The sequence below is a fragment of the Scyliorhinus torazame genome, chromosome 8 (assembly GCF_047496885.1).
Source record: "Scyliorhinus torazame isolate Kashiwa2021f chromosome 8, sScyTor2.1, whole genome shotgun sequence".
Lineage (NCBI taxonomy): Eukaryota > Metazoa > Chordata > Chondrichthyes > Carcharhiniformes > Scyliorhinidae > Scyliorhinus > Scyliorhinus torazame.
Window position 1 is genome coordinate 54584503 of NC_092714.1, and position 13476 is coordinate 54597978.

A 13476-nucleotide genomic window follows, 5' to 3' on the forward strand; every position below is an offset into this window, starting at 1 on the left:
CTCAATCTCTCCTCATAAAATAATCCTGCCGTGGGGGATCAGATTGGTGAATATTCATTGCACTCCCACTATGGCTAGTATATTTTTCCTTCGATAAGACCACCTTCCTAATAGCTTGTTGCATTTGAATGTTAGCTTTCAGTGACTTATGAACAAGGACACCTAGGTCCCATTTGGGCATCGATGCTTCTCAATCTCTCACCACCTAAAAAATGCTCAACATTTCCGTTTTTCCTACCAAAATGGATACCTTCACATTTTTTTCTCATTATATTCTATCTGCCATGTTCTTGCTCACTCACATAGCCTGCCTAAATGTTGTTTAAGGTTTTTTGCATCCTTCTCACAATCCTATTTCCAGCTAGTCTTGTGTCATCAATAAACTTGGAAATATTACATTTGGTTCCCATATCCAATAGATTGTAAATAGCTTGGGCTTAAGCACTGATTCGTGTGGTACCCCATTAGACACGGCCTGCTAACCTGAGAATGACCCTTTAATCCTACTCTCTATCTGTTAACCAATGTCAATTCATGAATTTATTTTGCCCTCAATCCCATGTGATCTAATTTTGCTTACTCACATCCTGTACGGGACCTTATGCAAATCCAAATACACCATAACCAGTGGTCCCCTTATCTATGCTGCTAGTTACAGCCTTCAAAAACTCATAATTGTTTATCAAACATGGTTTCCCTTCCATAAATCCATGTTGACCTTCCCAATCCTGCCATTATTTTCTAAGTGTCCTGTTATCACATCTTTTATGATATATTCCAATGTTTTCCCTATTACTGATATCTGGCTAACAGGTCTGTAGTTCCCCATTATATCTCTCCCTCCTTTCTTAAACAGTGAGGTTACATTTGCCTCCAGGCTGCAGGAACTGTTTTAGAATCTGTAGAATTTTAGAAGTTGATCACCACTGGACCCATTATCTCAACAGCCGCCTATTTCAACACTCAAGGATATAGATCATGTCCAGGGGATTTATCAACCTTCAGTCCCATCGATTTCTTCAGTATTTATTTTTCTTACCAATTCTAATTTCTTCAGTTCCTCATTCTTGCTAGTCCCTTGGTTCCCTAGTATTCTTGGGAGGTTTTTTGTTTCTTCCTCCATGAAGACAGTATCTATGGGTGGCACAGAGATTTGCACTGCTGCCTCACAGTGCCAGGGACCCGGGTTCAATTCCGGCCTTGGGTGGAATTTTCACCTTTCTCCCTGTATCTGCGTGGGTTTCCTCTGGGTGCTCCGGTTTCCTCCCACATTCCAAAGGTTAGGTGGATTGGCCATGCTAAAATTTGCCCCTTAAGTGTCCAAAGATGTGCAGATTAGGTGGGGTTACGAGGATAGGGTGGGAGAGTGGCTCGAGGTAGGGTGCTTTTTCAGAGTGTCGGTACAGACTTTTTTTTCCCTTTTCACCAACTTTATTGAAGATAATTTGTACAACAAATTCAAACCAGCCTAGTCTTCTTCTCCCTCTTCCTCTTCATCCTTATTGATTTGGAAGTACTGAAGCTCATAGCTCTCTTTGCTGTTTGCAACTACAAGTTGAAAAACACAGGTTGTTTTTCTTGAGGTACTTCTTAGTGAGGTATTTCAGGTACCTCTTTGAGAATGGAACCTCAGAGATAACTGTAATCTTACTCTTGTTCCTCTCAATGGTTACCACATTTCCCAGGTTTCCAGCTTTACCATTCACTTTGATGTGTTCCGGCAGGAATTGCTCAAAATTGGAGGTGTCCATGATGCCATCTTCATCGGCTGTGTGCAGTTCAAGGTAAACTTCAGCACTTGCTTCTTTTTGCCTCTCCGTCAGAAGCTTCTTCGCTGGAGCCGTGGCTGCACGAGATGCGAGAGAGAGAGAGACAGCTGGTCAGTACGGATTGATGGGCTGAATGGCCTCCTTCTGCACTGTAGGAATTCTATTCTATGGTTCTATTTAGTTTCTCTGCCATTTCTTTATTCCCCATCATAAATTCTCCATTATCTGCCTGTCATGGGCCTACATTTGTCTTCATTAATCTTTTCCTTTTTACATACTTGTGGAAGCGTTTGCTGTCCGGTTTTGCTTTTTGTTAGTTTACTTTCAGATTCTATTTTCTGTTTCTTTATCAGTTTCTTGGTCATCCTTTCCTGAATTCTAAAATGCTTCCAATCATCAGGCTTACTACTTTTTTTTGTTAACTTCATATGGCTCTTATTTTGATCTAATACAATCTTGTAACTCCTCTTGTTAGTTATGGTTGGGTCATCCACCTTCCTGTTGGGCTGGTGTGCTTCAAAGCAATTTAAATTTGTTGTTAGCCATGCAATAATACTTTAAATGCCAGCCATTGCCTGTCTTCGTCAGATCTTTTAATGTCGCCTCTCAATCTACCACAGCCAATTTGCCCCTCCATGTGCCGTTGTATATATTGAATTTATAGAACTTATATATCGAATATATATCCTGCAATACAGGTTCCCTGGCTTGGAAATGAAGTTACCATTTGTCAAAAATTTGCAGAAAATTTTCTACAGTTGCTATCCCACTTTAAAACAACTGAACGTACGCAATTATGCTAAAGTTGCCATTCACAACTATTTGCTAGGTGTTGGTATCTTCTTTGATGAATGCAGAATGTTCTTGTGAGCACAATTGCTTTGTCAACCTGGTTGAGTTCTTCATTCTGCTCAATTCTCTGGTAGGTAAATATATCGTACTTGTTTTGAAATTGATACTTCTGAATGGATTATCATTTGGTGGTATGCACTACACCTGGCTCCAGGAACCTACCTTGTTTCCAGTGCCAGTTTGCTGATGATGGGGCAATATTAAACAGCATGGTCACACATTATTGAAAGGGAAGAGCTAGGAGCTTGTAGGGAATCATAAATTGAGGGTGCTTGGTCGCAGAATGTCATCTTTTCTGCTTCGGTTACCACCATGCTTAGCTTAGCATGGTTTGTTTATGTGTTTGGGGAGGGAGTAACACAAAATAGGGAAAAAAATCTTTTCTCTGTAGCTACTGGGGAAGTATTTAATTTCTCATTTGTTCATGGGAAATGGCTTTCACAGGCAAGGCCAGCTTTGTGGGTCTTGGGAAGATGATGTAGATGCATTCACAGTGCTGTTAGGGAAGAATTTCCAGGATTTTGTCCCAGAAGAAACCTTAGTGAATTGTTGCAGTGCATCGTGTAGCTGGTACAAACTGCAGCACAATGCACTGGTAATGGACAGGAAGTTTTAAGGTGATGTATGGGATGCAAATCAAGCAGATTGCTATGCCCTGAATGGCATCGAGCTTATTGAGTGTTATTGGAACAGTACCTGTCCAGGCAAGTGGACTCATATTTCTTCAGGTTCCTGAGAATTAAACCACCATGAGAGTAAACTAGCCAGGAATATGAAAATTGATTATAAAAAGGATGCAAGTAGATAAAGTAAACATTTATTCCTTCAGAACAGGGGCAGAAGAAATTATCTTGGGGGGGAATGAGGAAAGGGAGAAGTATTGAACAAATATTTTGCATCTGTGTTCACACGAGAAGACACCAATCACATGCCAGAAATGGAGGGTAATTAGAACTAAACGGAGTGAGATCATTAAGCTAGTAGAAAAATGAATAGAAAAAGGAACTTGAGAAGTCTGAGGGGCTAAAGTTCGACAAATCCCCAGGACCAAGTGGCTTACATTGTAGGGTTTTAAAAGAGACGGCAGCTGAGGTAGTGGATGTGCTGGTTTTGGTTTTGCTAAATTCGAGAATGGAAATGAAATGAAATGAAAATCGCTTATTGTCACAAGTAGGCTTCAAATGAAGTTACTGTGAAAAGCCCCTAGTCGCCACATTCCGGCGCTTGTTTGGGGAGGCTGGTATGGAAATTGAACCCGCGCTGCTGGCCTGCCTTGGTCTGCTTTAAAAGCCAGCTATTTAGCCCTGTGCTAAACCAGCCCTTATGGTCCCAGCAGATTGGAAGTTAGCAAATGTAACAATACTATTCCAGAAAGGAGGGGGAGAGAAAACAGGAAACACGAGACCAATTAGCCTGAAATCTGTCATTGGGAAAATGCAGAAATGTATTACTAAGCGATTCTTAATGATGAAATTCGAAAGTCAAGAGTATGATCAGGCAAAGTCAATGTGGTTTTCTGAAAGAAAGACTTTTGAGAAGATCACGCCCAGAATATTTTTTAAAGGCATGAAACTTGTAAATGTTGATGTTCAGAGGGACTTGAGTGGGCTCATACAAGGGATCCAAAGTTAGCATGCAGGTACAGCCATCAATTAGGAAGGCAAATGGTATGTCAGCCTTCTTGCAAGTGGATTGGCGTACAAGAAGAAAGAAGTTTTGGGACATTTGTACAGGGCTTTGGTGAGACCATACCTGGAATTCTGTGCAGTTTTAGTGTCTATATTTAAGGAAGGATGGGGGCGATTCTCCAATATGGAGCCCAAGTGTTCGCGCCGTCGTGAATGCCGTCTCGTTTTACGACGGCGCGAACCGGGCCCGGGTACGACCGATTCTGGCCCCACAGGGGGCCAGCACGGCGGGCTGGAGTGGGTCATGCCGCTCCAGCCTCCTTTCCGCTGCGCCAGCACGCGCATGCGTGGGGGACTTCTTTAGCTCGCCGGCCCCGACTCAACATGGGGTCGGTGTTCAGGGGCCGGCCGCGGCAGAAAGTAGACTCGGGGGGGGGGGGGGGGGGGGGGGGGGAGGAGAGGGAGGAGAGAGAGAGGCCAGCCCCCTGATCGGTGGGCCCCGATCGCGGGCCAGATCCCATCAGAGGCCCCCCCCACACCCGCAGGCCGCCCCCCCCTACCGTTCCCGCAGAGTTCCCGCCGGCAGCGATCAGGCACCTCGGAGAATCGCGCGCCGGCGTCGTGGCATGGTTGCGCCGATTCTCCGGCCCGGTGAGGGGCTCGGAGAATCGCCCCCGGATATACTTGCATTCGAGGTAGTCCAGCAAATGTTTGGTCCCTGGGATAAGAGGATTGCCCTATGAGAAACTGAGTTAATTAATTTGGGTAACCCAGAACGAAGGGGGCACAGTTTCAGGATAAAGGATTGATTATTTAGCACTTAGACGAGGGTTGTGAATCTGTGGAATTCTCTACCCGAGAGGATTGTGGATTGCGCCATCATTGAATATATTTAGGGCTGAGATAGACATATTTTTGGTATCTCAGAGAATCCAGGATTATCCAGAGCAGGCAGGCAGCTGAAGTAGAAAATCCATGATTGTGTTGAATTGCAAAACAAGCTCAACGGGTTTTCTCGTTTACTCCTGCACATATTTCTTATGTTTCTACAAACCTGTTTGGTCGATGACGGATGGAGTCAGGAGGTAAGAGAATTTGCAGCCTGTGACACAGTCCCAGTACTTGAATATTTTTAAGGATGAGTTGGATGAATTCTTGACTGAGAAGTCAAAGGGTAAAGGGGGTAGACCTGAATGAAGAGGCCAGAATCATATCAGCCATGATTTTCCCAAATGGCAGAGCGGGCTCAAGGGACTGAATGGCCTACTTCTGCACTTAATCCGTATATTCGTATCCATGTGCTCAGTCCCATAAAGGTTCTAGGAAATAGTGACCTCAAGATGTTGTAATGGGGGAAATTCCATGATGTTTAAAGCTGTTAAACTTCAAAGGAAGGTGGCTACACTTTTTAAGAATGGTAATTGTCTATCACTTGTCTGGTGCGAATGCTACTTGCAACTTCTTCACCCAAGCCTGAATGTTGTCCACGTCTTGCTCCTTGTGAGCATGGACTGCTTAATTATTGGAGAGGTTGTAAATGGAACTGAACACCATGGGTGAAATTCTCCGGAAACGGCGCGATGTCCGCCGACTGGCGCCCAAAACGGCGCCAATCAGACGGGCATCGCGCCGCCCCAAAGGTGCGGAATGCTCCGCATCTTTGGGGGCCGAGCCCCAACATTGAGGGGCTAGGCCGGCGCCGGAGGAATTTCCGCCCCGCCAGTTGGCGGAAACGGCCTTTGTTGCCCCGCCAGCTGACGCGGAAATGACATCTCGGGGCGGCGCATGCGCGGGAGCGTTAGCGGCCGCTGAAAGTTTCCCACGCATGCGCAGTGGAGGGAGTCTCTTCCGCCTCCGCCGTGGTGGAGACCGTGGCGGAGGCGGAAGGGAAAGAGTGCCCCCACGGCACAGGCCCGCCCGTGGATCAGTGGGCCCCGATCGCGGGCCAGGCCACCGTGGGGGCACCCCCCGGGGTCAGATCGCCCGCGACACCCCCCCCCCAGGACCCCAGAGCCCGCCCGCGCCGCCTTGTCCCGCCGGTAAGGTAGGTGATTTAATTTACGCCGGTGGGACAGGCAATTTATCGGCGGGACTTCGGCCCATCCGGGCCGGAGAATCGAGCGGGGGGGGCCCGCCAACCGGCGCGGCGCGATTCCCGCCCCCGCCGAATCTCCGGTGCCGGAGACTTCGGCAACCGGCGGGGGCGGGATTCACGCCAGCCCCCGGCGATTCTCCGACCCGGCGGGGGGTCAGAGAATGTCGCCCCATATGTCCATTAATGATGGACGGATGGTCATTGACAAGGCACCTGAAATGATGGGCATAGGACACTGCCCTGAATAATTCCAATGATGTCCTGGGACTGAGGTGATTGACCTTCAGCAACCACAACTATTTTCCTTTATACTCGGTATGACATCAATGGTAGGTTTATTTCCCTGATTCCCATTGATTTCAATTTTACTAGTGTTCCTTGATGCCACACAGTCAAATGTTGTTGTGATGTCAAGGGCTGTCACTCTCATGTCACGCCTAAAATTCAGCTCTGTCCTGTCCATGTTTGGACTAAGGCTGCAATAAGGTTTGGAGCTGAGTCATCCGGGCAGAACCCAAGGTGAGCATCAATGAGCACATTATTATTAAGTGTTGTTTGATGCCACTGTTGGTGGCACTTGATTGATGATTGAGAGTTGACGGATGGGTGGTAATTAGCCAGATTGGATTTATCCTGTTTTTTGTTGACAGGACATAACTGGGCAATTTTTCACATTGCCGGGTAGATGCCAGTGTTGTAGCTGTGGGACAGCATGGCTAGGGGCACAGCTAGTTCAGGAGCACAAGTCTTCAGTACAACTGCTGGGATGTTGTCGATGTAATCGTCTATGACTCTATCCAATGCATTCAGCTGTTTCTTGATATAGATTTGGCTGAAGACTGGCATCTCTAATGGTGGGGATCTTGGGAAGAGGCAGAGGTGGGTCATCCACTTTGCCCTTTTACCTGAAGATGGTTATAAAGTCACTTGCACTGACCTGCTTGCATCTACCATTATGGGAGTATATGGATGTTCATGGAACCACCTGTTTCCCTCGTTTGTTCTTCAAATGTCCTCCACGATTCACAATTGGGTGTGCAGGTTGTGGAGCTTGGATCTGATCAGTTAGTTGTAAGTTCTGTCTGTATCGCATGCTGTTTCTACTGTTCAGCACACATATGATCCTGGGTTGTAACTTCGCTGGCTAGGCAACTTATCTTTAGGGTATGCCTAGTGCTATTCCTCTTTGATAGCTCAGTACAGTAATATCTTCAAAAGTAATTGACAAGCGAATTACTTGCAATGTGACAATTCCAGTGTGACATAGAAGATGGCAAATTGTTGGTTATTTCATGAGTTACTACACCTTTCATGCAGCAAGTTATTTGACTTTACCTGGATTACGGGCAGTCCATTATTGTGCTCATTCTCTGCTCGAGCAACTCAGCTAGCCCCATTTTCCTCCCCTTTGCCCTGCCCTTACCCGTAGCCCTGCAAATGTCTCTCTTCATGCACTTATTGATTACCTTTTGAATGCCCCAGTTGAATCTGACTAATGCAAAGCTGTCAGGAAGTGCTTTCCAGATCCTAATCGCTTGCTGTGCTAAAAAAATTGCTTTCCTTGTTGCTGTGTTTTTTTTTTGCCAATCTCCCAATTGCCTTACGTTGCTGTCCCCTGGTTCTCAGTCTTTCTGCCAACAGGAGCAGTTTCTCCTATCAATGCTATCTAGACCCCTCTTGATTTTGAACACTTTTAGCAAATTTCCTTGCAAATCTCCAAATTTCACTGCATTAAATGTCTATACATTCCATGAGTCTATGTCCTCTTGAGGTCTATCATTATTCTCCTCAGAGTTCACAGGCCTTCCAGGTTTTGCGTTATCTGAAAATTGCGAAATTGTGCTCTGTACAGCCAAGTCTAGGTTATTTATATAGATCAAGAAAAGCCGTAGTTCTGCTACCATTCGTACCAATCCCTGGTGAACCCTCTTCCAGTCCAATAAACAACCCCTCACCATTACCTTGTTTCCTATAAGTCAGCTAACTTCTCACATCAAGAAAATTCACATTTTGCATTACCACAATTCCAGTCCATATGGGGATAATTGAAATTCCCTATTATCACACCCCTTATTTTTGAACCTTCATAATTTCCCTGCATATTTGTTCCTCTTTGGGTGCCATTTCCTGGTGCATCCTGCCAGATTCGGGGTGGGACGCGGCCTCTTCCCAGGATTCCCGACAGCCGTTATGCCTTGCGTGATCTGACCAGATCTCGCAAGATGTCGCAATCAGGGTCCCACCCACAATAGGAAACCCCATTTGGGTGCCGTTTAGCACTGGTCCCCACAAACGGGGGACCATGCGGAACAGCACTTGGGGAGATGGGTCTCCCAGACGATCGGAGGCTCTCGGCTGGTCAGCCTCTGGGCTGGATGGCACCCTGACAGCGCTGCCTGCGGTCCAGCCTGGCACTGCCAGGGTGCCCATATGGTGCTGACAGGCGCTAGCAGTACCAAGGTGCCAGACAGACATTGTTCCCGTGCCGGGATCGGGCCTGGGAGTGCCTTGCCCATGTGAGGTAGGGGGGGGGGGGGTGGGGGGAGTTGCCTGGAGGCCTAATTATAGGGGCGTTGGGTGTCTGGGGGTCGGGTTGGGGGGGGGGGGTCGAGAGATCAGGGCGCCATTTTAAAATGGCTTCACAATCTCTTCCTGCACCGAGTAGCTCCTCTCATCGGAGCTGCTCAGTGCAGGAAATACTGCGAGGTGCGGCCTTGGGGGAGGGGGGGGAGGGGGGGGGAGGGGGGGGGGGGGAGGGGGGGGGGGAGGGGGGGAGGGGGGGGGGGAGGGGGGGAGGGGGGGAGGGGGGGGGGGGGGAGGGGGGGGGGGAGGGGGGGGGGGGGGGGGGGAGGGGGGGGGGGAGGGGGGGAGGGGGGGGGGGGGGAGGGGGGGAGGGGGGGAGGGGGGGGGGGGGGAGGGGGGGAGGGGGGGGGGGGGGGGGGGAGGGGGGGGGGGAGGGGGGGAGGGGGGGGGGGGGGAGGGGGGGGGGGGGGAGGGGGGGGGGGGGGAGGGGGGGAGGGGGGGGGGGGGGAGGGGGGGAGGGGGGGGGGGGGGGAGGGGGGGGGGGAGGGGGGGAGGGGGGGGGGGGGGAGGGGGGGGGGGGGGAGGGGGGGAGGGGGGGGGGGCTTCCCCGTCAGGGCCCGAAATAGCAACAGAGTGCCATTAAATGCTAATCCTGCCCAGAACGGACTCTGATGTTCTTTTGGGGGGTGGGGGTTAGATCACGCATTATGCCTTTCCCACTATTTGGTGGCCCTAGGAACACATACAGTAGTGCAATAATATCTACATTGTTTCTTGACTCTAATAATACGTTTGATTATTTTAAGAGGTTATTGATGTGAAATTAAAGCAACATTGTGCTTAATAAGGCTTTCAAAAATAAGTTAACCCTTTCCCGCCATTTCATGGGGTGGCCGCGAACATTGATCCATTATCACCATGAGTAGTGAGGGAGGTAAACCATGAGTAGTGAGGGAGGTAAAACATGCCTATTCAAGATGGCCACGAGAGAGAGCTCCATTAAAACTAGCCGTTGTTAGCATCAAGTCACTGCCTAGGGTTTTGTAGCACTGTGTTATCAATTTGATTCAAGCCTGCAAGTGAAAACCTATAATCGAAGCTTTCAATTATAATAAAATACAGAAAGCAACGTTCCCTGTAACATGAAACTTTTGGTCTCTGCCGTGATATTGTGCCTACATCCCATTATCCTCACCTGATTAAGCGCATATGTGGATCTGAAAGTTCAAATTTCACCATCAGTCTTCTGGACGGACACCTGCTCTTGTGATCCTGTTCGCACTGCCAAATTTTATACTCTTGTAAATTTCCTGGCTGAGATGAGGCTGCACTTCAGACAAACATAAGCCTTCCATAAACATTCTTGACAAATAGACATCTTGTCCATTGAAAATAGGCAGTTGACTGCTGATCTGGTTCTCTATAATCCTTGAAGCAAAGTTGATTTTATTGGGGCCAATGGTGAAGTATTTTTCTTTTACAGTAAGCTTTTGAGTAACAAATAAGTTCCCTCCTTTTTAGTCACAAGCAATATTCTTTTTGAGAAATGCTGATTCATTGGAGTTTGCACCCCTGTTGGCTGCACTATAGATCTGGCTCCCTGTGTGCTAAACGCTGAATCTATGAAAATCAGAGAAAAGGAAAATGCCTCAAAACTCAGGCCATGCCATAGACAGGTGCAGTTACGAATATGCAGCATTTGAAGAATTGGGGCTTAGAAGTACATTCTACAGATCAGATTTAGAACATTTTAAAACTAGTAATTTTTCAAACTAGTCCACAGTGGAAAGAGACGAGGTAAAACCATGGGAGGCATGGTATCAATGCTAAGTGACAATTATTCATATGTGTGAGCACATGGTGGTGAATGTTTGAAGGTTATTTGCCTAGCATTTTGATCAATCCTGCCCTTACCTCACTTGGTGGTGGCAAATGCACACTTCCTGGTGACAATCAGGAGTGCGACTCATGGCTGATTATATTTTTCCTTTCATAAAACATGGACACTGAGTCCGTGTTGCTGCATTAACTGAGAACAGCCTGCTGAGCACAGGCTGGATCAAATCAGGGATTTCCCTAATGTGTGACTCAGGTACACATTGGGTGAAATCACTGAATGAATCCAGAGACTCGTAAACTGTTACGCATCTACCTAAAATAGCTATTAGCTAATCTCTCATAACATCTTCCTGGAAGTTTAATTACAGGAAAATGCAGTTTTAAAATGAGAATCGAATAACACAAAACTCGTGAAGCAATTTGCTTTCAATTTTGCCCTTTTAACTTTGTCGCCCATCAGCTAGGAAACGGAAGGGAATTCTTTTGGCAATACTTTTATAATTTATTTGTTTTATTTCAGGGTGCTGTAATTGCTTGTAATTTAAATCCGCGGATGCAGTATTTTCCATTATGCTTCCAAAAAGAATCCCCATGCCCTTGTCAGCTGCAGGTGACTGCAGTTGCTTAATCCTCATGTCCTTCCTTGTCCTTCCTCTTTTTTTATGAGTATTCTTCCACAGGCGAATAAAACTTGAGCATGAGCAAAGAAAATATTTGAAATTCAACGTGATTTGATGAGGTGCACACAGTCCGTGTGTCTTTGGATATGAGAAATTCTTTCAAGGCCGCTATGTCATGAGAAGAAATAAATGGTTTCCATGTGTGAACTCGACAATGGTGCCATCGTGACTGAAAGGAAGATTGCCACTGCAAGTCTGGGTCATGACATTTATCCGGACCAGGGTATTTTTGATCAAAAAAGGATCTGCATCTTCATTCAAAACTTAACAGTATAGTTCAGAAACAACATTTTTTAAAACCCGACTCTGTGGCACTGATGTTCCTTCCCCCACCCTCCCATATGTGCCTGATTACCTGGTGGGTGGTGTATATTATGCACCCACTCTGACTTGGAAATTCCTAAACTTGCACGGGTTTCCCGGTGCAGGCCATTTGCTTCTCCCTACACATTTGTTATAACTCAGTCAGTGAGAGAATTTGTAGCATTTGTGGTTCTTATTATTGCTGCTACAAACATTTCGGGGCTGTAGCAGCTTAGCAAATTGTCACTTTTCATTGTGGCTTCAGAAACTGCCAGCGGAGGTTTGGAAAATGGCCAACAGCAAAAAGCAATGATGCACCGGAGCCGCCACCTAGCTCCAAGGAGGAGATGCTAGGAGCAAAAAGGCAGATCAAATTTGTTACGAGGTGGCACATGTAGCCAATAGAAGCAGCGAGGCTCTGGGTGCTGGACAGGAACATTTTGTGTTATGTACCCTGGGATAACACAGGCTGCAACTCGATGCAGCTTTGACCAAAAGATACTCCAGACTTTGAAGTAAGTTCAATGTGATTTATTGAACCGTTAGCACAGTTCTCTGTGTTCGACTCTTCTGCTAATCTTGCTTTAGTAACTCAGTCTAACTAACCAGTCTGCTCTAAGCCACGTGGTGGGTGTGGTGCTTCTGATCTGCCTCTGTCCTACTCTCTAAGTGTCGCCTGTGGAAAGAGACAGAGCATGTGTGCCCTGTCCTTATATATGGGTTGCCCCCTTGTGGTAGTGTCACCTCTGGGTGTCTTGACTGCCCATTGGTCGTGTCCTATTCTATGTGTTTATCAGCTGTATGTCTGCATGCCATGACGTCTCTGGTGCTCCCTGTAGTGTTTGCTTAGTTGTAGTGCATTAACCCCTTGTGTATTTACAGTGATGCATATCACCACATTCCTCCCTTTTTTCGTGTTACATATTTTCTGTACAGTGTTAAAAAGAAATTGAACAAAAACAGGTAAATAAGTGATGACATGTACAAGTTATGATGACTGTGATGACGATGCAAGATCAAAGAATAGTTATGATGGCATTGAGGATTATACAATACCAAATAATAGTTATGAGTCCAAAGTTCATGAATTTACACGGTCGAGTGGCTTTCTTGTGCTGTTATGGAAGTGTCGATGTTGATGTTGTCATTCCCTTGTGAACACCGTCAGTGTCCTGGTGTTTACGTAACCAAGAAGTCATCAGGAGGTGTTCAAATCACTTCATTGAGGTGGACTCTTTTTTTTTTAAGTTCAATGCTTGTGGTAGCAATTCTTGATGACACCTTTCCTGAAAGCTGGTTTGCTTGTCTGTAGTGTAGCAAGCGTGAATTGATAAGATGCGTTGTCATGCCATGGTATGTCTGCACTCTCGCCATTGTTCTGAGCTGAACAGTAACATTGTCCTTCATGGGCAGAGTTGTACCATGTTGTACCAGTTGTTGTTCTATTGTTATTGACGTGCTTGTTGTTGTGTTTATTGCACTCAAATGTCCACACCGAGTGGAGAAGTTGAGTCCTTCACAAAGTTACTTGTGTCAGTGTCCTTTGTGGCATCTGCTGTTTCATTGAGTCTTCTTCTGGTGGCTCAAAAAATTTGGGTAGACTGTCATAGTCTTTTTGTTGTTCACTTGAGCGTGGTAGACTGTCATAGTCGTCTTGCTGTGCACTTGAGCGTGACAGACTTGCTGTTGTTGCTCAGATAAGGTTGCTAGACCTTCCTGGTCTTGTTCATGCAAGGACTGTGCTCTGGAGTCTTGCGTTGCTTCCATCGTGGAGTCTGTCAACGAGC

General features: G+C 46.7%; 1 protein-coding gene across 12 annotated transcripts in view; it reads left to right on the top strand.

Annotated features, from left to right (window-relative positions):
- bbx (BBX high mobility group box domain containing) overlaps nt 1-13476 on the top strand; it is a 282578-nt gene that overhangs the window by 157425 nt on the left and 111677 nt on the right. The window contains exon 6 of one of the 12 annotated variants that reach the window (XM_072513626.1): nt 1725-1784. The exons of 10 other annotated variants lie outside the window; for them this stretch is intronic. The gene's annotated coding sequence lies outside the window, so the exon portion shown is untranslated. Of the gene's footprint in view, nt 1-1710; nt 1785-13476 lie in introns of those variants that run through there. One more of the 12 variants, XM_072513630.1, reaches the window with a different exon arrangement.